General features: G+C 39.1%; 1 protein-coding gene across 2 annotated transcripts in view; it reads left to right on the top strand.

Moving 5' to 3' along the window:
• Window positions 1–1,618: 1,618 nt before the first annotated feature.
• Window positions 1,619–25,616, top strand: part of TESK2 (testis associated actin remodelling kinase 2) — a 130,915-nt gene continuing 106,917 nt past the window's right edge. The window contains exons 1-2 of one of the 2 annotated variants that reach the window (XM_075997734.1): window positions 1,619–1,953; window positions 16,327–16,590. The gene's annotated coding sequence lies outside the window, so the exon portion shown is untranslated. The remainder of the gene's footprint in view (window positions 1,954–16,326; window positions 16,591–25,616) is intronic. The other variant, XM_075997733.1, reaches the window with a different exon arrangement.

The following is a 25,616-nucleotide window of genomic DNA, read 5'->3' as shown; positions in this document are numbered from 1 at the left end:
CTCATATGAAGGTCTCAGTTCTCAGATCAGTCTGGCTGGAGAGAGGAGACAATTATCTGAAATAAAAGCATAATAAAAGGCTGAGGTGAGTAGTGTAGGAACTACCTTTAGTTATGGGATACATTCAAGGCCCTGTCCTGACTAGCAGACAGTGAGCCTCATCTTTCTGCTGAAGCAGGTGCAAGAAAGCCCTGTCATTTACATCTTTCACTGGGCAGGTGATACATCTGGCATGGTGAGATTATTCAATTCTGCTTGCTACCAGTGCTTATTTATTAACTACTTTGCATCAAACTCTGTGGGAGACAGGCTTGCAAGGGGTTCCAAGGATCTCACAACAGAAATAATAAATAGCAAGATGGAACAATGATATTCGAACTGTCACCAGGTGGCAGCACATGATTTGTTGCCAGAAGAATGGTAACAAAAAGGCTTTGGGGCCAGGGGGACTGGGCTGGGCTCTTTTCTCTCTTCGGAGATCCTATGAGCTATCATTTAATCTTCCTAAAACAGTGCCCTGCTTAGATTACACTCCTGCTCAAGAATAGCTCTCACAGCATAAAAAATAAAGCACAAATTTGGCATTTAAGCCCAATGCACGTTCAGTCTTTTTTCTCTTCAATATCTTCTACCACACATATTTCTCAAACCTTATAGTCACCAGGAATGCAATGATACCCCAATGTTTTACCCATTCGTCTGTTAAGACTCCCCACCTCCCTTCCAGGAGGAAGGAAGTCTAAAGATATCTGAAAGAAGGACTCTAGCCACAGGGAGTGCTGGTCCAGTAAAGCACAAACTCCATGGTTCCTGTCTGCTCTTGCCCTTCTGTTCCTTTCTGCTCAGGTATGAGATTATGAGTTCCTGAGGTTCAAGCATACGGAAAGCGTGAGGAAATATGTGCCTGTTAAACAGTTGGAGAGAATTCTTACTCCCCATCCAGCTCTTTCAAAGTCTCTTCTGTTTTCAAGCTAGCTCAAGTGTTATTATACCTTCTCTAAGCCGTCACAACATCGAATCTTTCAGTCTATTGCTCCCTCAGCATTTTGTTTGGCTCTACTCACTGCTCTTACTATCTCAAGTCGCTAATAATTATGTATATATCAGTTTTTTCTCCGTACTATACTGAGATACTGCAGGACGCCTCATTCTTAAGGCTTTTCCTTACTCAGCTATACCTTGACCAACCCGAATGCCGCGGGGGTCTAGTCCATTTTCAACTGGCTTTATCAATTACTTATCGCTTCTGTGTTTAGCATTTTGATTGGTCCATCTTGTGTTTACTGTCCCTCCCTCTGAGAGGCTCCTGGACTTGGGTTTCCCCCAGGTGTATTCCCAACTTCTCGGTTCCGCCTTTCCAACACACTGCCTCTTCTGTTTTTACCTCCTCTTCTTTCCCATTGGTTCCCTTTGTCCTCCAGAGTTGGCGCCTAGGGCTGTTGATTGGCTTTTCTGGACGCCCATTGTGCCCACCCTCATACCACGTGGCATTCCTAACGCTAATTGGGCAATTCTACTACCTCGTTTATCAAGGACTGACTATTGATTGGCTGCTCAAAGGGAGGGCTCGAGGAGTGGGGCGGGGCCGCTGAGGCCCCGCCTCCAGCTTGCCTGTAGCGGTGGGCAGACGTTTCAGTCGCTCGCGGCCGGGGAGGTCAGCGGAGCTACCAGCTGGCTTCTGAGTCTCACTGGTCGGATAGTCCTCCTGGCCCATCCAAACAGGCGGGGTGGGGTAAGCGGCCCGACTGTGGGGCCATGGCAGTAGCTTCCTCGTCCTCCGCTGCCACTAACCCCATCGTGTCGCCGGCTTCTGGGCGAGGGACCCCCACCGCCTCCGCAGGCTAAGGAGCCGCTGCCGCCACGGAGCTGTGAGGGTTACTATGCTCCCTCTTTGCTGCCGCCTTCCCCTCCCGCCCGCGCAGGCACCCCTCTGGCTGTTCAGTCCTGCCTCAGGTAACGTGAAGAGAGTGCGTGGGGCACAAACCCGGGGGCATCCCGGCCTGCGCGCGCGGCTGTTACACCTCTTCGGCCCGCAGCTTTGGCACTCGGGTCTCTTAGCACCCGACGGGACTCCTCAGCTTCCCAGAGGTCCTCTTCTCAGTGGCTAGGGACGCTCCCCTTCTTGGCTCCTTTCCCCTTCCCTTCTCACTTCCATCAGGGTTCTGTGACAGCCCCCCACCCCCAGCGCCTTCCCCACTCAGGGACTGGGAACCCATTAGAAGTTGCCTCTTATCGGGGACCTTTCTCACTTCAGAGATTCAGGAATCCTTCGTTTTCTCCTAAAGCTCTTGTTTGGGAGACCTGCAACTCCCCACTCCTCCCTCAAGAGAGCTGGACTCCTTCACTTTGCTCAAACATGCTCTCCCCTCGAAAACGTCCACTTCTACCCTCGAAAAATACTTCCCTCCCCTCAGACACTACTGTCTTCCTCCTCTCCCTGGTCACCCATAATCTCCTCTCCCCTCCTTTTCCCTCCTCTGCATTTTACCTTTTACTTTGAAGACTCTGGATGAGGCCAGTATTCATATTTACCTAGAAATGAAACCCAGATTTGTCTAATTTAAAAACCTTTAAATTTATACTTCTGAGAAAAACATGTTAAAGAATTTGGACTTTATTCTGTAGGCTTGCGGAGCCGTTGAAGGTTTTGTAAGCAGAAGTTTGATATGATTGCATTGTCTGTGGTGAAAATGTAGAGGAAGAATTGAAAGTGAAGACTGGAGGCGGAAAACCTAGGTAGGCAGGAAACTAGTGTGCTAATCCTGGCGAGAGGCAATGAACTGGGGTGGTGGTGAGAAAATGACATGCAGTTCCAAGAGGGATTGTCCAAAATAGTGTTGAGAGGATTAGTGGGCGGTTTCTGACTTGGCTGATGGTGTGAATTGGTGGTGTTAGTTGAAATAGGAAGCATAAAGGAACAGTTTTGAGGGAAAGTAATAAATTTGGTTTTGGACAAGTTCAGTTTGAGGTGTTTTTCAGATATCACTCAGGGTAGCTGGAAATTTGGGTCTGAAAATTGGGAGATAGGTTGGAACTGAATACATAAAATTGAGGGTCAAGAGAATATGGGGGACATTTGAAGCCTTAACTATGGGCTGATAATACTGAAAGAAGAGAAGGGCTGTGGACCAGAAGGTACTTCATTGTTTGAAGGGTATTAGACACTGAAAAAGAGAGGTTAAAGGAATGGGGCAAGAGCTAGAACAGAATGGCATTATAATAGAAGCCAAAGGAAGAAAGGGTTTCAAGAAGGGAGGGGATGACTATCAATGTCAGGTGCTCCAGCGGTCAATTGAGAAGAAGCCACTGAATTTAGCAATTAGGAAGTCACTTGTTTCCTTTGAAAGGCAGTTTTGGTAGTATAGTGGTGGCAATGATGACAGTAGTCAGATCATGATGGATTGAGGAATAAATGACAGGCAGTGAATAAAATTACTTTTTCAACAGTGTTGTGAAGGAGAATTGGTACTAATGGAACTGGTCTTTATTGAGAATATACTCATCTTTATTGAGTATGCCAGGTAGCATAAAGATACTTTATAGATCACAGCAGCCTTGTGGTTTAGGTGTTAGTATCCCTCTTTCACAGTTGGAAAGACTGTAGGTGAGGATTTGAATGGGTATGTCTAGTTCTGAAACCTGAGTTATTTCCATTATGGCACATGTATTTTTCTTTTCAGTATGGATGAAATAGTTTCATAGGTTGGGGGAAAAGTTTACCTAGGAAATATATCAGGCATTTCATTCTTTGATACCAAAAGGATAGAAGTCAAGATGGATAATGATGTGGTAGAATGGAAGGAAGGTGAGAGAGTTTAATAGATGGCCTTATTTTCTTGATGTGATCAGTTACTTGTGAAGTGGATTATGTTTGGAGACTGAAGAAACTGTGGTGAGTTTCTGACTTGAGTATTATAGCCATGGGAATCTTAAATGGAAAATGAAAGGGAAATATATTAAGGATTTTTTTTTAGACTAGTCAAGTGCAGTAGTAAGAAGGGAAGAAAGTAGTAGAACAAGGAGTTCAATCTGTAACTGACTGTGAACAGTCAACTGAGATAACTCACTACCTTCCGACCAGCCTAGATTAAGGATTTGTTTTAAAAAAGATTGCTGATTACATTGAGGGCCCAGTTAGTTAGAAATAATATATTTGTAATGGATTTCACACTGTCTTCAACAGCCTAAGAGCAGGAGGGCAAAAAAGATGGTTAGATTGATCCACGATTGGAATTTATAGGACAGAAAGATAAAGTGGGGAGCAACTTTACACTGCTAGTGGTAGGGAGATATGATCGACTCTGAGGGTCCAAGCTGGAGATTATAAGAGGCAAAACCTACAGGGAGGCTGGTGAACTTGAAGAATAAAAAGGTAATCAGAAATACGGTTTTAACCAGGTTTTGCAAAGAAAGTCATAATTGGAAAGCTCAGAGTTCAGTATTTCAAGGAAAAAGACAAAAACTGGTGTAACTGTCTCAGTGCTATTGAGGGGGAATGGAGGTGTAAGTTATTGATGTAGTGGGAGGTTAGGGGGCTGTGATGAATATGTCATCAATATGAATATCATAGTTTCCAAGTGTGATAGCAGGAGATGGAGCAGAGGATATAATAGGTCCTATAGGTGGGGCCACTCATCAAGGAGGGACCCAGAATTGGATTGGAGGTTCTTCAGCACTTGTTAGAAAGTAGTACTAGATGATACAGATGTTTTTGTGTTAATTAATGGTGATATCATCAGATACTTGATGCTCTGGATATATATGATGTGTTATTCTTACAGATGTATGTTTGGGATGGACTCTCAAACACAAATCCTTTGTACTTTTGCATATGATGGGCCTTAATTCTGTTTAAAAATATTTGTGCTGGGAGGCTAGGGACTCTCCACCCCAGGATCGCCAATAACATTTTGTACTTAACGTTTGAGTTAATTATAAAAATAAAAGTATGCATTTACGTGTGCTCAGTCCCTGGCTTATTTAGAGTAGTAAGTGAAAATGTTTATAGATATATTCTTAGTGTCATACACTTCATTTTGTTTTGCAAAATGAATGTTGTGTTGGAATTTGAAACCTATGATAAGGACATTTATGGGAAATTTGTCTCCTAGTGGATGAAGCCTAATCATTACATTGTATTGTGTGGGTGATGGTGAATGTTTTGGCCCAACAATGGGTATTATACTTTTTTCCAAGTCATCATATGGAGATGACTTCAGTGTGGTCTCACTAGTGTTATTTTTGCTGAACACTCAGAAAGAGTATGTGTTTCAGAGAAAAGGCTACTTGTGATAAATTTTGAATCTTCCATTCCTGAAAATTTCAGAAAGGCAGTTTAAAAAAAAACATTAGGAAAGTCCTAATTATAATCAACTCTATTACTATTAACTGTATGATGGTAGGCAAATTACTTATCCTCTGTGAGCTGTAGTTGGTTTTTTAAAAAAATCTTTGAGTAGATAATACGTTCAAGTGGTTACCTATAAAAATATATTTAATATATAAATTTATATAAACAGTAAAAAGTCTTACTCCCATGCCTGTCCCCCATCCACCCAGTTCCATGCCCTTTCTCAAACACTTTTGTTTTTTGTTTTGTTTTTTTTTTTTTGAGACAGAGTCTCGCTTTGTTGTCCAGGCTAGAGTGAGTGCCGTGGCGTCAGCCTAGCTCACAGCAACCTCAAACTCCTGGGCTCAAGCGATCCTCCAGCCTCAGCCTCCCGAGTAGCTGGGACTACAGGCATGCGCCACCATGCCCGGCTAATTTTTTTATATATATATCAGTTGGCCAATTAATTTCTTTCTATTTTATAGTAGAGACGGGGTCTCGCTCAGGCTGGTTTTGAACTCCTGACCTTGAGCAATCCGCCCGCCTCGGCCTCCCAAGAGCTAGGATTACAGGCGTGAGCCACAGCGCCCGGCCCTCAAACACTTTTAATAGTCTCTTTATATTCTTCTAGCCTTTTTTTTTTTTGAGATAGAGTCTCACTCTGTTGCCCGGGCTAAAGTGCTGTTGTGTCAGCCTAGCTCACAGTAACCTCAAACTCCTGGCTCAAGCGATCCTCCTGCCTCAGTCTCCCCAGTAGCTGGGACTACAGGCATGTGCCACCATGCCTGGCTAATTTTTTTTCTATATATTTTTAGTTGCCCAATTAATATCTTCTAATTTTTAGTAGAGATGAGGGTCTGGCTCTTGCTCAGGCTCAGGCTGGTTTTGAACTCCTGACCTTGATCGATCTGCCTGCCTCGGCTTCCCAGAGTGCTAGGATTACAGGTGTGAGCCACTGCGCCCGGCCTTTTTAGCCTTTCTTTAGGCAAATGCATACAAATATCAATATACAGTTGACCTTGAACAACACAGGTATTGGGGTACTGACTCCCATGCAGTCAAAAATCCAGGTATAACTTTTGAATCCTCCAAAATTTAACTAATACTAATGCTGGTGTAGTTGCTGCCTGGTTTCATGAGTTTGGTTTTCTTTTTTTACAATGGTCCTTATGCTGGATTCATTTATCTTGAAATGGCTGACAACTGCACCTGCAGACCTCAATCTGTGGCATACATCAAGCAATTCAACTTTTTCTTGTAATGTCATGACTTTTCTCTGCTTCTTGAGAGCACTTCCAGCATTACTAGTGGCAGTTTCTAATGGATATCATGATGTTATTGAAGGTTTACTGTATTGCACTAAACATAATAAAAAATACACAAGAACCACGAGAGATCACTTTTTACTGCAACATGCAATTTACTAGAGAGAGGAACTGCTCACATGGAGATGATTAGTGTCACACAGCATTTTAAGGGGTACTTGCATCACTTGAGCTCACTGCAACAGCATCAGGAGGTGGCTCTAAAATTATTACACAAGTATGTACTGTATACTACCGTTAATTTTATGCTATTAATACTGCATCATTATGTTTGTTTTATACTGATAGTGTTGCCATATATGGGCTGTGTGTGTGCAAGTTTTGATAAATTTTAACTTTTATAATAGATTTGTGTATATCTTATGGTAGTAAATGATAAGACACTAGTATCTATGTATATTTTATGCATTCATGGCATACCTAACTTTTCTGTAATTATTTTGATATTTTAGGCTATGTGGTTCATCTGAGTTTTTTCAAATTGTTGCAAATCTCCAAAAATATTTTCAGTATATTTATTGAAAAAAATCTGTGTGTAAACCAGGCTTGCCTGTAGTCCCAGCTACTTGGGAGGCTGAGGTCAGGTGTTTAAGGCTGGAGTGCATTATAATCACATCTGTGACTAGCTGCTGCACTACAGCCTGGGCAACATAGTGTCTCAAAAAAAAACACAAAACAACAACAAACAAAAAAACCCGTTGTGTATAAGTGGACCCACAAACCTGTGTTGTTCAAGGGTCAACTGCATAATTTTATTTTTACCATTTGTCATGTAAAATTTAGCTCATGGTTCCCTCCTGTTCTGTATTTCCCCATACCCCACACCTGCTTTTTCACTTAATATATTTTGGAGGCCTTTCCAGATCAGTGCATACAAAGCTTCTTCATTCTTTTGTTTGTTTATTTTTTTTTTTAATTTTATTTATTTATTTTTTTTTGAGACAGAGTCTCGCTTTGTTGTCCAGGCTAGAGTGAGTGCCGTGGCGTCAGCCTAGCTCACAGCAACCTCAAACTCCTGGGCTCGAGCGATCCTTCTGCCTCAGCCTCCCGAGTAGCTGGGACTACAGGCATGCGCCACTATGCCCGGCTAATTTTTTATATATATATATATCAGTTGGCCAATTAATTTCTTTCTATTTATAGTAGAGACGGGGTCTCGCTCTTGCTCAGGCTGGTTTTGAACTCCTGGCCTTGAGCAATCCGCCCGCCTCGGCCTCCCAAGAGCTAGGATTACAGGCGTGAGCCACAGCGCCCGGCCCTGTTTGTTTATTTTATATATATGTTCTAAATTTTCTTATTTTTTTAATTACTCTTTTTTTTTTTTTTTTTTGAGACAGAGTCTCACTTTGTTGCCCAGGCTAGAGTGAGTGCCGTGGCATTAGCCTGGCTCACAGCAACCTCAATCTCCGGGGCTCAGCGATCCTACTGCCTCAGCCTCCCGAGTAGCTGGGACTACAGGCATGCGCCACCATGCCCGGCTAATTTTTTGTATATATATTTTTAGTTGGTCAATTAATTTCTTTCTATTTTTGGTAGAGACGGGGTCTCGCTCAGGCTGGTTTCGAACTCCTGACCTTGAGCAATCCGCCCGCCTCAGCCTCCCAAAGTGCTAGGATTACAGGCGTGAGCCACCACGCCCGGCTAATTACTCTTTTTTTTTTTTAAACACTTGCATGGTATTCCATAGTATTCCACTGGATAGATATATCATGATTTATTTAACTAATTCCTTATAATGGACATTTATGTTATTTCCACTGTTCTAATATTATAAGCAATGCTGTAAGAAGACCCTTGAATATGTCATTTTATTTATTTATTTATTTATTATTTTTTGAGACAAAGTCTCGCTCTGTTGCCTGGGCTAGAGTGCCATGGTGTCAGTCAAGCTCACAGCAACCTCAAACTCCTGGGCTCAAGAGATCCTTCTGCCTCAGCCTCCCAAGTAGCTGAGACTACAGGCATGCACCACCATGCCTGGCTAATTTTTTCTATATATTTTTAGTTGTCCAGCTAATATTTTTCTGTTTTTAGTAGAGACAGGGTCTCACTGTTGCTCAGGCTGGTCTTGAACTCCTGAGCTCAAACAATCCTCCTGCCTCGGCCTCCCAGAGTGCTAGGATTACAGGCGTGAGCCACTGTGCCCGGCCGAACATGTCATTTTATGACAAGGATAAGGTGACAAGGTGACAAGGATACTTGTAGGATAAATTCACAGAAGTGGGATCTCTAAGTTAAAGGATATGTACATTTATCACTATGAAATATATTGCTAAATTGCCTTCCTTAGGGATTGTTCCAGTATACATTGCCTGTATATTTACTAATATTGGTTGTCTCATGGCTAATAGTTACATAGTGCTTACTAGGTGCCAGATACATTCTATGTGCTTTTATACATTACTTCATTTAATCTAATAACATTTCTTTGAGGTGTAGGTACAATTATTATCTCCTTTTTTCAGATGAATATGTTGAAGAATAGAGAATTTAAGTGTGATTTGCTCAAATCACACAGTCTCTAAGTGGCAGAAATTCAAAGTAACCACTCTGGCTCCAGGATCACTGTTATTAATATTATGCCTTGCTATTATCAAACTTGGAGTTTTGCCAATCTGATAGAAAAAAATGATACCTCAGAGTAGTTTTAATTTTTTTTTAAATTATGCTAACATCAAGCATCTTTTTATGTTTGCGTTACTCATATTTCCTTTCCTGTGAACTGCCTGTTTAAATTCTTTACCTATTTTTCTGTTGAGTCAAGGTCACTTTCCTATTGATTTCTAGACCCTCTCTATATAAAAAGATAGACATTTTCTGTGTTATGTATTGTATATGTTTTTGTTATTTTGATATTTATCTTCTGACTTCTTTTATTCCCAAATTTTAGATTTTTATGTAGACAACTTCTCAGTCTTTTCTTTCATGGCTTTTGGATTTTGAGTCAAAAAATAGAAAGGCATTCTGCATTTCAACCCTCAGTTTTTTCATCTATCCAACGGGAACAAGAAAACAGAATTATTGTGAAGGTCAAAGTGCTTTGTGAACTGTAAACTGTAAATCATTATACAGATGAAATATGGTGTTATTTATTAATTTGTCCTCTGATCAGATTGGATGGAGGCTGCTATCTTTTCCCCTGCACTAAATAGCATAGAATGATATAATTTTCTTTCTGCAATGTGGAAAACTAGGGTGGTATTGATCATGTGGTCAGTGTTTTCCTTGAATGATTTGCATGGGATCTTTTTCAAAATGATTTCCACAATGACTTCACTGTAGAAATCCCGAAATATTTTTTCATACTTTAGTCTTGTTGTTCCTTGTACTAGGTACAATTAGAATCTGAATAAAAGTTCTCAAAATTTGTTTTGCTCTCACATTGCATACCGTTTACTTTGGGTTTTGTATTCTTACTGATTAGTAGGAATTTGTAATTTGGGAGGAATCTAAAAATTTTTTTGGTTATTATAAAATTAAGGAAGATTTTATAGGAGAAGATATAAATTATTCTTAATCTGCTGAAGATTCAAAGAATTAATATCCAATGTTAACATTTTAGGATGTATCCTCTCAGAATCTTTCACTATGTATGTATATATTGTCATCACCAGCTCTCCAGGATTTGGCATAGTGCCTGGACCCTAGGAGGTGCTAAATAAATATTTATTGACTGAGTGAATGGAAGACTGAATATGTTTTTTACATAGAAAGTGTGGAGCCTCAATGTCCTATTTATTTTTTTCTCTACTGTAAATTTTGGCTCATATTAAAATTTGTATGCCATGGCTCGTTTGAAAGTAACTTAAGTTTGAGTCCAAGCCCTCATGGAGCTCATAGTCCAGTGAAAGAGACTGATAAGCAACAATTAAAATACTATATGATAACTATAATAACAGAGATTTGTTCAGGGTATTATCAAAGCACAGAAAAAGAAGATTGAGGGGTCAGAGGACACTTCCTACATGAGATGATTACTGAGAGATCCATGTGGAAGAGACTGGGAAGAACACACCAGGGAGAAAGAATATTACATGTATAGGCATTGAAGTGTGAGCAGGGGCCCTACAAATATAGTAATTTTCTATGTTTAGAGTAGATCATTTCTGTGGATGGAGGAATAGAGATAGATGGGGCTAGAGATGTAGGTAGGGACCAGTTGAGGCAGAGTTTTTGTATGACACATGAATGGTTCTCAAAAGTTTACTCAGCCTGGGGAGTAAATTGCAAGAATCTAGTCTTCCTTAGCTAGGAAGACTAAAAGACACTGGGCACCATGTAAGTAGTATAGTCAGAAGTACTACTAGAGGCCGGGCACAGTGACTCATGCCTGTAATCCTAGCACTCTGGGAGGCCGGGGCAGGAAGATTGCTTGAGCTCAGGAGTTTGAGACCAGCCTGAGCAAGAGTGAGACCCCCATGTCTACTAAAAATAGAAAAAGCTAGCTGGGTGTGGTGGCACACACCTGTAGTCCCAGCTACTCAGGAGGCTGAGGCAGGAGGATTGCTTGAGCTCAGAAATTTGAGGTTGCTGTGACCTAGGCTGATGCCACAACACTCTAGCATGGGTGACAGAACAAGACTCTGACTCAAGGCCGGGCGGGGTGGCTCACGCCTGTAATCCTAGCACTCTGGGAGGCCAAGGTGGGCGGATTGCTCTAGGTCAGGAGTTGGAAACCAGCCTGAGCCAAGAGCAAGACCTCGTCTCTACTATAAATAGAAAGAAATTAATTGGCCAACTAATATATATAGAAAAAATTAGCCGGGCATGGTGGCGCATGCCTGTAGTCCTAGCTACTCAGGAGGCTGAGGCAGCAGGATTGCTTGAGCCCAGGAAAAGTTGCTGTGAGCTAGGCTGATGCTACGGCACTCATTCTAGCCTGGGCAACAAAGTGAGACTCTGTCTCAAAAAAAAAAAAGACTCTGACTCAAAAAAAAAAGTGCTACAGAGCTAGAATGAAGTAAGCATCATTTAAGCTGAGGTAGGAAGGGAACACTGGACTAGAAAGGTGGGTTAGGTCTGGGGGATAATGATTAGGCTAGTTTTAGTGGAGCAAATTCTTTGAGTGCCAGGCTAAGGAATTTTATAAGCAACAGATATTGTTATGTGTGTTACATGAACTGTTACAGGTTGCATTTTGCTTCCTTCTGGCAAGTCTGAAATGCTGTTGAAATCTTTCATGCTTATGAAATAGTAGAAATATTACTAAAGAAAATTGTATCTTAAAAGGAGTGAAATTTTTGGGGGGAGGGGGGAAATGGGCATTTATTGAAACCTTAAAATCTGTACCCCCATAATATGCCAAAATAAAAAAAAAATTAAAAAAAAAAAAAGGAGTGAAATTTTGGACTGAAAAATAACTATTTGAAAAGAAATATATATTTATATACATACAATATATATATGACGTGAAAATAGGTATTGTGCAAAAATATCTTTTATAATGAAAGTTGTATGTTTGTCTCCTTCGGATTCTTTTTTTTTTTTTTTTTTTCTTGAGACAGAGTCTCACTCTTTCCCCGGGGTAGAGTACCATGGTGTCAGCCTAGCTCACAGCAACCTCAAACTCCTGGGCTCAAGCAATCCTCCTGCCTCAGCCTCCCAAGTAGCTGGGACTACAGGCATGCGCCACCATGCCCAGCTAATTTTTTCTATATATTTTTAGTTGGCCAATTAATTTTTTTTTCTATTTATAGTAGAGACAGGGTCTTGCTCTTGCTCAGGCTGGTCCTTCAGATTCTTAAGACCTGATAACTCTCCTGGCATGATGAAGCTCTGGTCTTGTTGCAATTTCACAACAAATTTAGGAAAATCACATTAAAAGCCCTTTTAAAACTCCATAATCACATTATAGAATACATCTTTAACTGAAACTGGAATTTATTTTGCTGAATATATATATATATGTATATATATATATATATATTTTTTTTTTTTTTTTTTTGGAGACAGAGTCTCACTCTGTTGCCCAGGCTAGAGTGCCATGGTGTCAGCCTAGCTTGCAGCCACCTCAAACTCCTGGGCTCAAGAGATCCTTCTGCCTCAGCCTCCCAAGTAGCTGGGACTACAGGCACACGCCACCATGCCTGGCTAATTTTTTCTATATATTTTTAGTTGGCCAATTAATTTCTTTCTATTTTTAGTAGAGACAGGATCTGGCTCTTGCTCAGGCTGGTCTTGAACTCCTGACCTTGAGTGATCCTCCCCTCTGGGCCTCCCAGAGTGCTACAATTACAGACGTGAACCACTGCGGCTGGCCGATTTTCCTGAATCTGTTTTTTAAAACTCATGGAATAGGCCAGGCGCTGTGGCTCACGCCTGTAATCCTAGCTCTTGGGAGGCCGAGGCGGGCGGATTGCTCAACGTCAGGAGTTCGAAACCAGCCTGAGCATGAGTGAGACCCCGTCTCTACTATAAATAGAAAGAAATTAATTGGCCAACTGATATATATATAAAAAATTAGCCGGGCATGGTGGCGCATGCCTGTAGTCCCAGCTACTCGGGAGGCTGAGGCAGAAGGATCGCTCGAGCCCAGGAGTTTGAGGTTGCTGTGAGCTAGGCTGACGCCACGGCACTCACTCTAGCCTGGGCAACAAAGCGAGACTCTGTCTCAAAAAAAAAAAAAAAAAAAACTCATGGAATAAAACAGCAATGAACTTTTTCTTCCTTTCTTTTATTTTGTCTTTAGATTAAAAAAAAAATTTCAGAATATTATGGAGGTACAAATATTTTGTATAAATTGTCTTTGCACTGTCATTCATAGCTACAAGTGTGTCCCATTTCCCAGACAGTGCTCTTGGTACCCATTAGGTGTGAATTTACCCATCCCCTCCCCCTCACTCCTGCCTGCCCAATACCCCATAAATGTTACTTCTGTGTGTGCATATGTGTTGATTGATTAGTACCACTTTAGTGGTAAGTATGTGTGGTGTTTGTTTTTCTATTCTTGTTATACTTCACTTAGAAGAATGGGCTCCATCTCCATCAAGGATAATACAGGAGGTATTCACCATTTTTAAAAATTGTTGATTAATACTCCATGGTATACATATACTACATTTTATTAATCTACTCATGTATTTATGGGCGCTTGGATTATTTCCAGTCCTTGTAATTGTGAATTATGATGCTATGAACATTCAAGTGCAGATGTCTTTATTAAAGGATGTCTTTTTTTCCTTTGGGTAGATACCCAGTAGTGGGATTGCTGAATTAAATGGTAGGTCTACTTTTAGTTGTTTGAAGTATCTCCATATTACTTTCTATACAGGTTGTACTAGTTTATAGTCCCACCAGCAGTGTATGAGTGTTTCTCTCTCTCCACGTCCACACCAACATTTATAGTTTGGGGAGTTTTTGATAAAAAACATTCTCACTGGAGTTAGGTGATTTCTCATTGTGATTTTGATTTGCATTTCCCTGATGTTTGGAGATGTTGAGCATTTTTTCATGTTTTTTGGCCATTAGTTTATCTTCTTTTAAAAAGTTTCTGTTCATGTCCTTTGCCTACTTTTTAATGGGGTTAGTTGATTTGTTTCTTGCTGATTTTCCTAAGTTCTATGTAGATTCTAGTTATTAGCCCTTTATCAGATGGGCTTGAAAATATTTTCTCCCATTCTGTAGGTTGTCTATTTTCTCTAATCATAGTTTCCTTGGCTGTGCAGAAGCTTTTAAATTCTATCAGGTCCCATTTGTTTATTTTTGTTGTTGCTGTGATTGCTTTTGGAGTCTTCTTCATTAATTATTTGCCTAGACCAATGTCTGTAAGAGTTTTTCCAACATTTTCTTCTAGAATTCTTATGGTTTCATGCCTTAGGTTTAAGTCTGTTATCTGTCATGAATTGATTTTTGTGAGGGAGCAATGAAAATTTTTAAGGAAGAAAATATTTAAAGGAAGCAAACCCTTATCAGAAAGTTAAAGAAATATCAGTTATTATGCTGCAGTTAGTATGAATTGAGTATAACTACATCTTTTGTATTTATATTTCTGTATACTCATAATTGAATGTTAAGAGACTCATTAAACATTGTGAAATTATGTGTACTTGCTATATTTTTTATATTAGTAAATTGATATTTTTATAATTATAGATGTAATATAATATAGAAAGTTTATTTTTTGTTTTTTATTTTTTTAAATAATTTTTTTCTCCTGGCTAAATTTTTTTTTTCTATTTTTAGTAGAAATGGGATCTTGCTCTTGCTTAGGCTGGTCTTGAACTCCTAAGCTCAAGAAAGCTTCCTGCCATGGCCTCCCAGAGTGCTAGTATTATAGGCATGAGCCACCATACTGGGCCAAGAAAGTTTAGAATAAAAGTACAGAATAAGTCATAATCCTTCCACCCCAAAATAACATTATCACTTTGGTATAATTTTTTTTATTTTACCAAGTATTTGGTAAATTTTTTTCAGTGCATAAGTTTATATACTTATAATCATTTAATTATTCAATTTTTACATTCTTTGCTCTCTGTCTTCCTATTTAACTTTATATCATAAATTTCATCTCATGTAGCTGCATAGTCTAAAATAGTATTATGGGAAAGGGAAAGAAAGACTTTTCATTATTCTAATCTTTTTGTCTTCTTTTTTTTTTTAAAAAAAAAGTAATGCCGGACCATTAATTTCAGTCAACCTCATGGAAATGCATTCTATATATAAAAAAAAAAATGAGTGTCTTATAACCATCTCCTTCACCAAGATGACAATTTAGTGTATGTATTCCTCTAAGTTGTTTTCTGGGCATTTAGTAATGTTTACTATTACTAAACTAAAAAAATAAAAACAAGATCACACTATATATTCTCTTTTGCAATTTGCTGTTGCCACTTAGTAGTGGAACTTGGACATCTTTCCATGTTACTATGTATAGAATTTACCTCATTCTTTTAATGACTACATAATATTAAATTGTATAGATGTACTGTAATTTAACCTATCCCTTTTGATGGACATTTGGATTGTCTCTAATTTTCTCTGTTATTAATAATGTATAAGTTAATATTCTTGTACACATGTCTTTATGTACTTATAGCAACTGTCATTTTTTTCATACGAAAGTTTTATTTTATTTTATTTTTGAGACAGAAGAGTCTCGCTCTGTTGCCGGGCTAGAGTGCTATGGTGTCAGCCTAGCTCCCAGCCACCTCAAACTACTGGATCAAGCGATCCTTCTGCCTCAGCCTCCCAAGTAGCTGGGACTACAGGCATGTGCCACCATGCCTGTCTAATTTATATATATATATATATTTTTTTTTTAGTTGTCCAGCTAATTTCTTTTTATTTTGTTTAGTAGAGACAGGGTTTCTCTCTTGCTCAGACTGGTCTTGAACTCCTGAGCTCAAACGATCTGCCCGCCTCAGCCTCCCAGAGTGTTAGGATTACAGGTGTGAGCCACCATGCCCAGCCTATTTTATTTTTTAAAGTTTTTAGTTTATTAATGCTCTTGTGAAAAATTCACACAGTGGCCGCAGATAACATCATTGTGGAATCTTTATTTATTTAGCTTTTTGCCAGCGCCACCATTGGCTTTACAGTCTCTATGATTTTCTTCATTCTGTTCTTGTGTTCCTTTCACTGCTTTCTTGAGATCTTTTTCTTCTTATATAGGCTGTCTTGCAAGTCTATATTTGTGTTCATTGTTCTTTCTTTCTTTTTATTTTTATTTTTTAGGAGACAGAGAGTCACTGTGTTACCCAGGGTGGAGTACAGTGGTGTGATCACAGCTCACTGCAGCCTCCAACTCCTGGGCTCAAGTGATCCTCCTACCTCAGCCTCCTGAGTAGCTGGGACTACAGGTGCATGCCACCACACCCAACTAATTTTTAAAAAAAAATTTTTGTAGAGATCGAGGGTGTCTCACTACGTTGCCCAGGCTGGTGTTGAACTCCTGGCCTCAAGTGATCCTCCCACTCTGGCCTCCCAAAATACTTACAGGTATGAGCCACTGCACCTGGTCAGGGTTGATTTTTCTTTGCATAATCTAAGGAATTGTAATTCATGCCAAAGTCCGTTGTCTTGCCACTACCAAAATGAGTTCTAAATACAAATGCAAAGATGACATATGGTGTGGTCTTGTTCATTTGGCTAGTTTTTCCTGCATTTCTGTCTTAGGTACTGTTGTCTTCCCAGGACGAGGGAGTGCAGGACGTTGATGACTATTTATTTCCCAAAGTAGTCAGGTGGTCGTGAACATCCTGCTCTGGATATTAACTGTGTCATTCATGATGGCAGTTGATCCTAAGGCAGCTAGGGAAGAAAAGAATATTTTTATGGATATAAAATATTCCATTTAATGGAAGTAATACATTTGAGAAAGAAAACAGGTTGAATAAAAAAATACTGTTTGGCAAACTTTAGATAATCCTTCATGTTATTAATTTTGTTTTTCCTTTTATCAAATTCCTCTGTTAACTTTTTAAATGTAAACTATACAACAGCCTACCCTAAACCATAGGAACCTAACTTCCTCTTTCCTCTTGACTGTTTTCTTTTCCGTTGTCTCTGAAGAGCCTTCTAACATCAGAAGAGGTGAGTTGCCTTTCTTTCCCAAGTGGTCATGTTCAGGGCTTCTCATATTCAAATAGGAAAATGATCATTAGGCTACTGAGGCTTCTAAGGCTAAACTTTAAAGAAAGTGACTGTGGAGATATTGCTGCTATGTTCCATGGAAAACCTGAAAGACTTGGTTATATTTGCCCTGGGAAAGCCTTGATAACTGAAAAGCTATAATAAAGAAGAAGAAAAACTCGGGAGGCTGAGGCAGTAGGTGGCTTGAGCCCAGAAGCTCAAGGGTGAGCCATGATCGTGCCACTGCTCTCCAGGCTGGGCAACAGAGCAAGACTCTGTCTCTTAAAGAAAAAAAAAGAAAAAAACAGACTGAATTTGTATACTTGCAACAGCCAGAACTAGGATTGCAAGTGGCGTGGAAGAGGAAGAGAAAAGTGAATACATGTTTATTAAATGCTTTCTGTATGTTAGGCACCTTGCCTAGTGCTTTATATATCCATTTTTATCCTTTAATCCCTTAGTATGTTCGTATTTAATTCCCATAACTCAATGAAATATAGTTCATATTTATCTCCATTTTATAGATAAAGGGCTCAGAGAAGTTAAGTAATATGCCCAAGATCATTCAGTTACCTAGTAGGAATCAGAATTTTAAAAACTTGCTCTGTTTATTTCAGATATGCATATGTAGTTTTCAACAATATGCAATAATATATTAGAAAGATTGCTTTTTTCCAATATTATTACATAATTTTTTTTTTTTTTTTGAGACAGAGTCTCACTCTGTTGCCCGGGCTAGAGTGCTGTGGTGTCAGCCTAGCTCACAGTAACCTCAAGCTCCTGGGCTCAAGTGATCCTGCTGCCTCAGCCTCCCAAGTAGCTGGGACTGCAGGCATGTGTCGCTATTTTTCTTTTTCTTTTTTCTTTATATTTTTAGTTGGCCAATTAATTTGTTTTTATTTTTAGTAGAGACAGGGGTCTCACCTTTGCTCAGGCTGGTCTCGAACTCCTGACCTTGAGCGATCCTCCGCCTTGGCCCCCCAGAGTGCTAGGATTACAGGCATGAGCCACTGCACCTGGCCTAAAATTTTATCCATCTTTACATGCATTTTCTTTCTTTCTTTTTTTTTTTTTGAGACAGAGTCTCACTCTGTTGCCCAGGCTAGAGTGCCATGGTGTCAGCCTAGCTCACAGCAACCTCAAACTCCTGGGCTTAAGCAATCCTTCTGCCTCAGCCTCCCGAGTAGCTGGGACTACAGGCATGCACCACCATGCCCGGCTAATTTTTTTTCCTATATATTTTTAGTTGGCCAATTAATTTCTTTCTATTTTTAGTAGAAATGGGGTCTCACCCTTGCTTAGGCAGGTCTCGAACTCCTGATCTTGAGCGATCCTCCGCCTCGGTCCCCCAGAGTGCTAGGATTATAGGAATGAGCCACTGTACTCAGCCTAAAATTTTATCCATCTTTACATGCATTTTCAATCTGTGTATCTTTGCCATCACTAGATCCTTTTTGAATTACTGGCACAGTTTACCATGGTATGTCATCTGTTCTTCTTTCTGAGCTTTTTGAGATACAGCATTTTTTGAATGTATATATGTTGCTTCACTAGAAATTTTATTCCAAGCAAAAAATACTCATTCATATAACATAAAGCCCATTGGGGTTTTCATTTCTAGGGTTAGTGTTTGTGATCTCTATGCTATATTCATTTGCTGGATTTTTTTTTTTTTTTATTTTGGCATATTATGAGGGTACAGATTTTAAGGTTTCAATAAATGCCCATTTCCCCCCCTCCCCCCAAAAGTCTGAGTCTCCATCATGACCATCCCCCAGATGGTGCACATCTCACTCATTATGTATGTATATACCCGCCCCCCTCCCCCCTCCCACCTGCCCAATACCCTATTACTGTAGTACCTATGTGTCCACTTAGGTGCTACTCAGTTAATACCAGTTTGCTGGAGAATATATCTGGTGCTTGTTTTTCCATTCTTGGGATACTTCACTTAGTAGTATGGGTTCCAGCTTGGATTTTTTTTTTTTTATTGACACAAGTTTATCATTTATTTTTGAAGCCCTTTTTGTTTTTTTTTTTTTTTTCAAACCAAATATTTAATATTTTCATTAAATCGTTTCAATACAATTTCAAACAAATGCCAACTGGAAGACCAAGCTCAGGAATTCATAGAGGAAACAATCTTCCAAATAACAGGGACCACCAAGGCGATCATCTTCCACTCTAGCCGATGTACTGGTGGCCATTATGATACCAGTCCCTTTTTTGTTTTTATTACGGAAAAAATGTAATGAACACCCATTTACCCATCACCTAGACTGAACAGTTATTAACATTCTGTAAAATCTGCCACATGTATTTTTTTTTCCTGGTATATTTTAATGTAAATGCAGACATGATATTTATCTTTATTTCTGTGTGCATCTCCAAAAAGAAATCTTATGTAATCTTAATATCATTATTACACTTAACAAAATTAATAATAATTTTCTACTGTTGTATAGTAGTAGTGCCTATTAAAATTACCCCAATTGTCTTTTATAACTGGCTTGTTCAAATCTGGATCCAGCCAAGTATCATCATTGCATTTAGTTCTTTTAAGTCTTCTGAAGAGTCAGAATTAGAACATAGTACTAGGTACTCTAAAGCCTTTGCTTTTCTTTCATTGGAAAGAAAAAAACTTTGTAGCAATCAGAACTTTCTGATAATAGACCAGGCTGATTTAGTGAGATCTTTGTTACTGGTGGTGGTTCAGTAGGCTGAGCTGACTTTGGCCTCTGTAGTGTCCAGTCCAGTGGATACTAACATACTTTGTGGTATTTGATGTTTGATCTTTTCACCTTTGGTTTATGTGACATACTTTTTCTTGGTTTTATTCTTGGCATTATTCCTTTTTAGTTTCATTTTTATATTATTCCTTTTTTGGTCCTGTATATGTTTCTATTTCCTTGGCCTCTTACCTGCTTTTACCTAAGGACCTAAGTACATAGTAGGAACTCAGTATTACCTATTAGTCCTATTTCTACTGTGGGAAACTCTTTAGTAAGTGCTAGTGACTCTCAAACGTACATCTTCTAGTGCTCTCTCCTGAGCTCCAGCATGGTGTCTCCTATTGCCTTCTGGACATTTTACTGGTGTTCCTTTAGGCACCTCAAACTCAGTAAGATCAGAAAAGAATTCACATCACCTTACAAATCATTTCCTTTAGGTGAATGCCTAGTCATTTTCCCAATCACCCAAACTAGAAAAACACGAGAGGGATTCTAATTAAACTTGGAGTCATCCTAGGTATCTCTTGTACCTCCTACATCTACTTGATCACCTTTTTAAAGTCACCTATCTCTGCTGGGCATGGTGGTGCAGTCCTGTGGTCCCAGCTACTCAGGAGGCTGAGCCAGGAGTATTCTTGGGCTTAGGAGTTTAGGGCTGTATTGTGCTATGATTATGCCTGTGAATAGCCACTGCAGTCTAGGCTGGGCAACACAATAGCTTTTCCCACTTCTTTGTCCTCACTGCCAATACTTTAACTAAGTCCTCCTTTTAATCTGTCATTAGCAATTATCTTATTACACTATATTATTGATTTACATGTATTTTTCTGAGAGACTGAGCTCCTGGAACAATGTTTTATTCCATTTTATTTATCTTCCTGTTGGAGAGGCAGTATTAATATAGTGATTAAGAGTACAGGCTCTAAAAAAAAAAAAAGAGTACAGGCTCTGGGTTTGAATTCTGGTTCTACTACTTCTTGGTTATGAGATTGGGCAAATTAAGTAATTCCTTCCTGTCTTTGTTTATCATTTGTAAAATGGGGATAATAGTAGTATCTAATTTATAGGACTGTTATGAACATTAAATGAAAAGTACTTGAAAAAATGTCTAGATTATAGTAAATGCTCAGTAAATATTATAGTACCTTTCATAATTCCTTATACCTAGTGGGGACCTGATTAACATTTGAGTCAGTTAATAGAGGGGATTCCTAAATTGGATAAAAGATTAAATTAGTTATCCTCTAAATGCTGTTATAACTTTAAACCTAAGTTTCTGTTTTTAGGGTCTGGTGGATTGTAGTTACACAGCAAATATGATGCTTATCCAGAAGAACTAATACACTTTTAAGAACTGGCTTTTGGCCGGGAGCAGTGGCTCACGCCTGTAATCTTAGCATTTTGGGAGGCTGAGGCAGGAGGATTGCTTGACCTCAGGAATTTGAGATCAGCCTGAGCAAGAGCCAGACTCCGTCTCTACTAAAAATAGAAAAATTAGCTGGGCATTTTGGCATGCACCTGTAGTCCTAGCTACTCGGGAGGCTGAGGCAGGAAGATCTCATGAGCCCAGAAGTTTGAGGTTGTAGTGAGCTATGATGATGCTATTGTACTCTAGCCCAGGTGACATAGCAAGACTCTGTCTCAAAAAAATAAAAAATAACTGGCTTTTTATCAGTCTGGCACTAATATATGCTATTGTGTATATTCATGGGTAATTAAATAGGGATGCCACTTTTTATGCTAGATTGCCTTTGGTTTGAATGGAAACTGCAACTCATTATTTCACAGCAGGATGGCAAGCTCAGCAGTATTGCTTTTATTTTTAATTAGGCAGTCATCCTGAAATGTGTCTGTATTTGCTGTGTTGGTCCATAGAAAGGATAACAGCTGAGCAGACCTATCATGTAGATTTGCTATATGTTTGGTCTTGACACCAGCTAATGTCCTTGTCAGTATTCCTATTCTGGAAAATGGCCAGTTTTCTGTGCTACATATCACTCATAATGAATCCTAATTTTATTTTGTATTAGTTAGGGAGATTTTATGATTCATAGAAGAAAACAAAATATGATTAGGATATTAGCATATTATGTTTACATTCTTTTTTGTACTCTTTATACCTAGGGTGTAAAAAGTCCACTGAATTCTCAGAAATCCTTTTTACTCACTTTGTGGGATTTCATTGCCAACTTGTACACACATGATTCCATATTTGGATGGACATTGAAGATTTTTGTTTGCTGGCTAGCATTTTGCCATATTTTGCTACCTGTTGGTTAATGACTTTTCAGTACATTGCATGATTTTTGTCTACACTATTGTGAAGTTTTACTACTTTGTTCCTGTGATATGAAGGGGTAAGAAATAACAGATACTATATCTTAGAATGGAAAAGAAGGAATGATTGGGATTTGGCATACTTTTCCTGTCAGCTTGGCATCCATTCTTTAGAAAGTCTGTTTAAATCAATGCTGATTTTTTTGGTCTGTAGAATGTGACTGAATGAAGGCTTTTGCCTCACAGGCTGTACAGCTATGATCTGTACATTTTTTAGTCTCCCTTGTGAGGGAGGGAGGGGAATAGTAGTACCTTTTGATAGCTAACCCTCAAATCATTTTTTTTTTTTTTTTGAGACAGAGTCTTACTTTGTTGCCCAGGCTAGAGTGAGTGCCATGGCATCAGCTTAGCTCACAGCAACCTCAATCTCCTGGGTTCAAGCAATCCTTCTGCCTCAGCCTCCCAAGTAGATGGGACTACAGGCATGCGCCACCATGCCCGGCTAATTTTTTGTATATATATTTTCAGTTGGTCAATTAATTTCTTTCTATTTTTAGTAGAGACAGGGTCTCGCTCTTGCTCAGGCTGGTGTCGAACTGTTGACCTCAAGCAATCCACCCGCCTTGGCCTCCCAGAGGGCTAGGATTACAGGCATGAGCTACCGCACTGGCCTCAAATAATTTTTCACAGAAATTTAACTGTGTTTCTGGAGGAGACATGTCTTAATGGGAAGTGTTTAGATTTGAAATTACTGGATTTGAATCCTAAAGTATGTTATTAGTTTTTTTGTGTTTGGAGAAGTCATAATCTCTCAAGGTCTTAATTTCTTCCTCTTTAGATTGGAGGTGATATTATAATATATACTTTGCAGAGTTGTCACAAAGATTAGCAGTCACATACTAAACACTTGGTAGAATGCAGGGCCATAGTAAATGGTATCTTCAGTCATTATTCCTGAAAGCATTTTAAATAGAAGTGTGGTCTAATGGGGAGTCCTTAAGTTTCCTTAATTCTTTGGAAAATGATTTGTGGAATTCTTACTTTGGAAAAATAAAACATGATATTGAGTATAGGATATTTAGTTCACTAATTTTTTTCTTGGGAGCTTTTCAAATTATTAATACTTAATACCAACCAAAGCTTTTAATTTTTCTTTCTTTGTGAAAAACAAGTCAACCTCAATACAAATGAAATTAATATTTGAAAAGACAAACCTACCTATGTAGAAAAGAAAGAAAAAGCTTTAAACTTCCAAGTTTATAATATTGAAGTTGAGAACACAATTGCTAAAAACTTACTTGTGTCCTTGTAAGTCACATAATTTTGGCATTTTTGAAAGACTGCTAAAGGCTATTTCCTAGTTTAAGAACAAAAGTGATTACGCTTTTCTAACAGTGTTTCTCAACCAGGGCACCATTGACATTTAGGGCAGGACAATTCTTTGTTGTGCAGGACTGTTTTGTGCATTGTAGGACATTTAGCTTCCCTAGCCCTTGCCCACTAAAATGCCAGTAGTGCCCATCCCACACCTCCGCGATTGTCACAATAACTCCTTATATCTTTCTAGTAAATGTGAGGGTAACTGTAGTTATCTCTATTCTAAAAAATATATACTTTGAGGGAGCACTATTAATATCAAAAGATAATATTCCATAAATAAGACCAAGAGAGAGAATCAGGAGGCAGAAATCCTCATAAAGTGTTACATTTCAAATAATATGTTTTCTTATTTTAAAATTAATAATTTTCAGATTTTAAAAAATTGAGCATAGTTTTAGAATCTGGTCGTATACACCTTTCCTACCTTTTACTAGTTATTAAAAATTTTCAGACTAAATCGACAGCCATTTATCACTTGATTGATTTCATTTAAAATGTGACCGTTTAGTATGCTGGCCAAGGGTGCAGAAGGCATGGTTTGGAAGTAAGTTTTCCCTTGCTCAGTACTTCTCCAAAATGGATTAATACAGTTCTTACTCCTATGAAGGGGACTTTACTTCTTACCACTCATTTCAGCTATCTAATAATTATTAGCATGCAATAGGGGCACTAAATATTAGTCTTAGATATAAATACTCCTTGGACCACAAAATATAGTGGTACTTTTGCAGAATAAAAGTTTGAGAATCTAGAGGATTGGCTTGCACACTGGGATGCTATTTATTTGCCAAATTGTTTTCAATTTTCTTGGCCTAAACATATTGCATAGCTGTTGTATTAGCAAGAGACTTAAAAAAAAAACTCATTAAATTTTTTAAAAACATTTCAGAATATTAGGATAGTACAATTGCTTTGGTTACATGATTTGCTTTTGTACAGTTAGAGTCAAGGTTATAAGTGTGCCCATCACCAAGATAGCATGCATTGTACCTGGTAGGTGTATATTGACCCATACCCTCACCCCTCTCCTACCTGCTTGGTTTCTGTTGAGTTTTACTTTTTTAAATTTCAAAAAAATTAAAAAACAGAAAAGGCTACATATATAAATACCATCCAGAATTGACAAATATTAATAAACAAAAAATAACAAAATTAGCAAACATACCATTTTGTATTGTTTGCTGTAGGTTTTTTCTTTTTTCTTTTGGAGACAGGGTCTCTCTTTGTTGTCTGGGCTAGAGCACAGTGGCACCATGATAGCTCATAGCAACTTCAATCTCCTGGGCTTAGGTGATCTAAAGGCCTCATGAGCCTCCCAAGTAGCTGGAACTATAGCTGTGCTGTGCACCACCATGCCTGGCTAATTTTTCTGTTTTTTGTAGAGATGGGGTTTCACTATGTTATCCAGGGTCTTGAACTCCTGGCCTCAAGCCATCCTTCTGCTGACACCTCCCAAAGGGCTAGGATTATAGGCTGGAATTTTTTTTTTTTCCCCTGAGACAGTGTCTCACTCTGCTGCCCGGGCTAGAGTGCTGTGGCATCAGCCTAGCTCATAGCAACCTCAAACTCCTGGGCTCAAGCCATCCTCCTGCCTCAGCCTCCTGAGTAGCTGGGACTATAGGCATGCACCACCATGCCCGGCTAATATTTTCTTTTTTTTTTTTTGTTTTGAGACAGAGTCTCACTTTGTTGCCCAGGCTAGAGTGAGTGCCGTGGCGTCAGCCTGGCTCACAACAACCTCAGTCTCCGGGGCTCAGCGATCCTATTGCCTCAGCCTCCCAAGTAGCTGGGACTACAGGCATGCGCCACCATGCCTGGCTAATTTTTTGTATATATATTTTTTAGTTGGTCAATTAATTTATTTCTATTTTTGGTAGAGACAGGGTCTCGCTCAGGCTGGTTTCGAACTCCTGACCTTGAGCAATCCGCCCGCCTCGGCCTCCCAAAGTGCTAGGATTACAGGCGAATTTTCTATATATTTTAGTTGGCCAGTAAATTTCTTTC

This window comes from Microcebus murinus, chromosome 2, assembly GCF_040939455.1.
Source record: "Microcebus murinus isolate Inina chromosome 2, M.murinus_Inina_mat1.0, whole genome shotgun sequence".
NCBI lineage: Eukaryota > Metazoa > Chordata > Mammalia > Primates > Cheirogaleidae > Microcebus > Microcebus murinus.
Note: the sequence above shows the minus strand (reverse complement) of the source record. Positions and strands in the feature narration are given on the sequence as shown.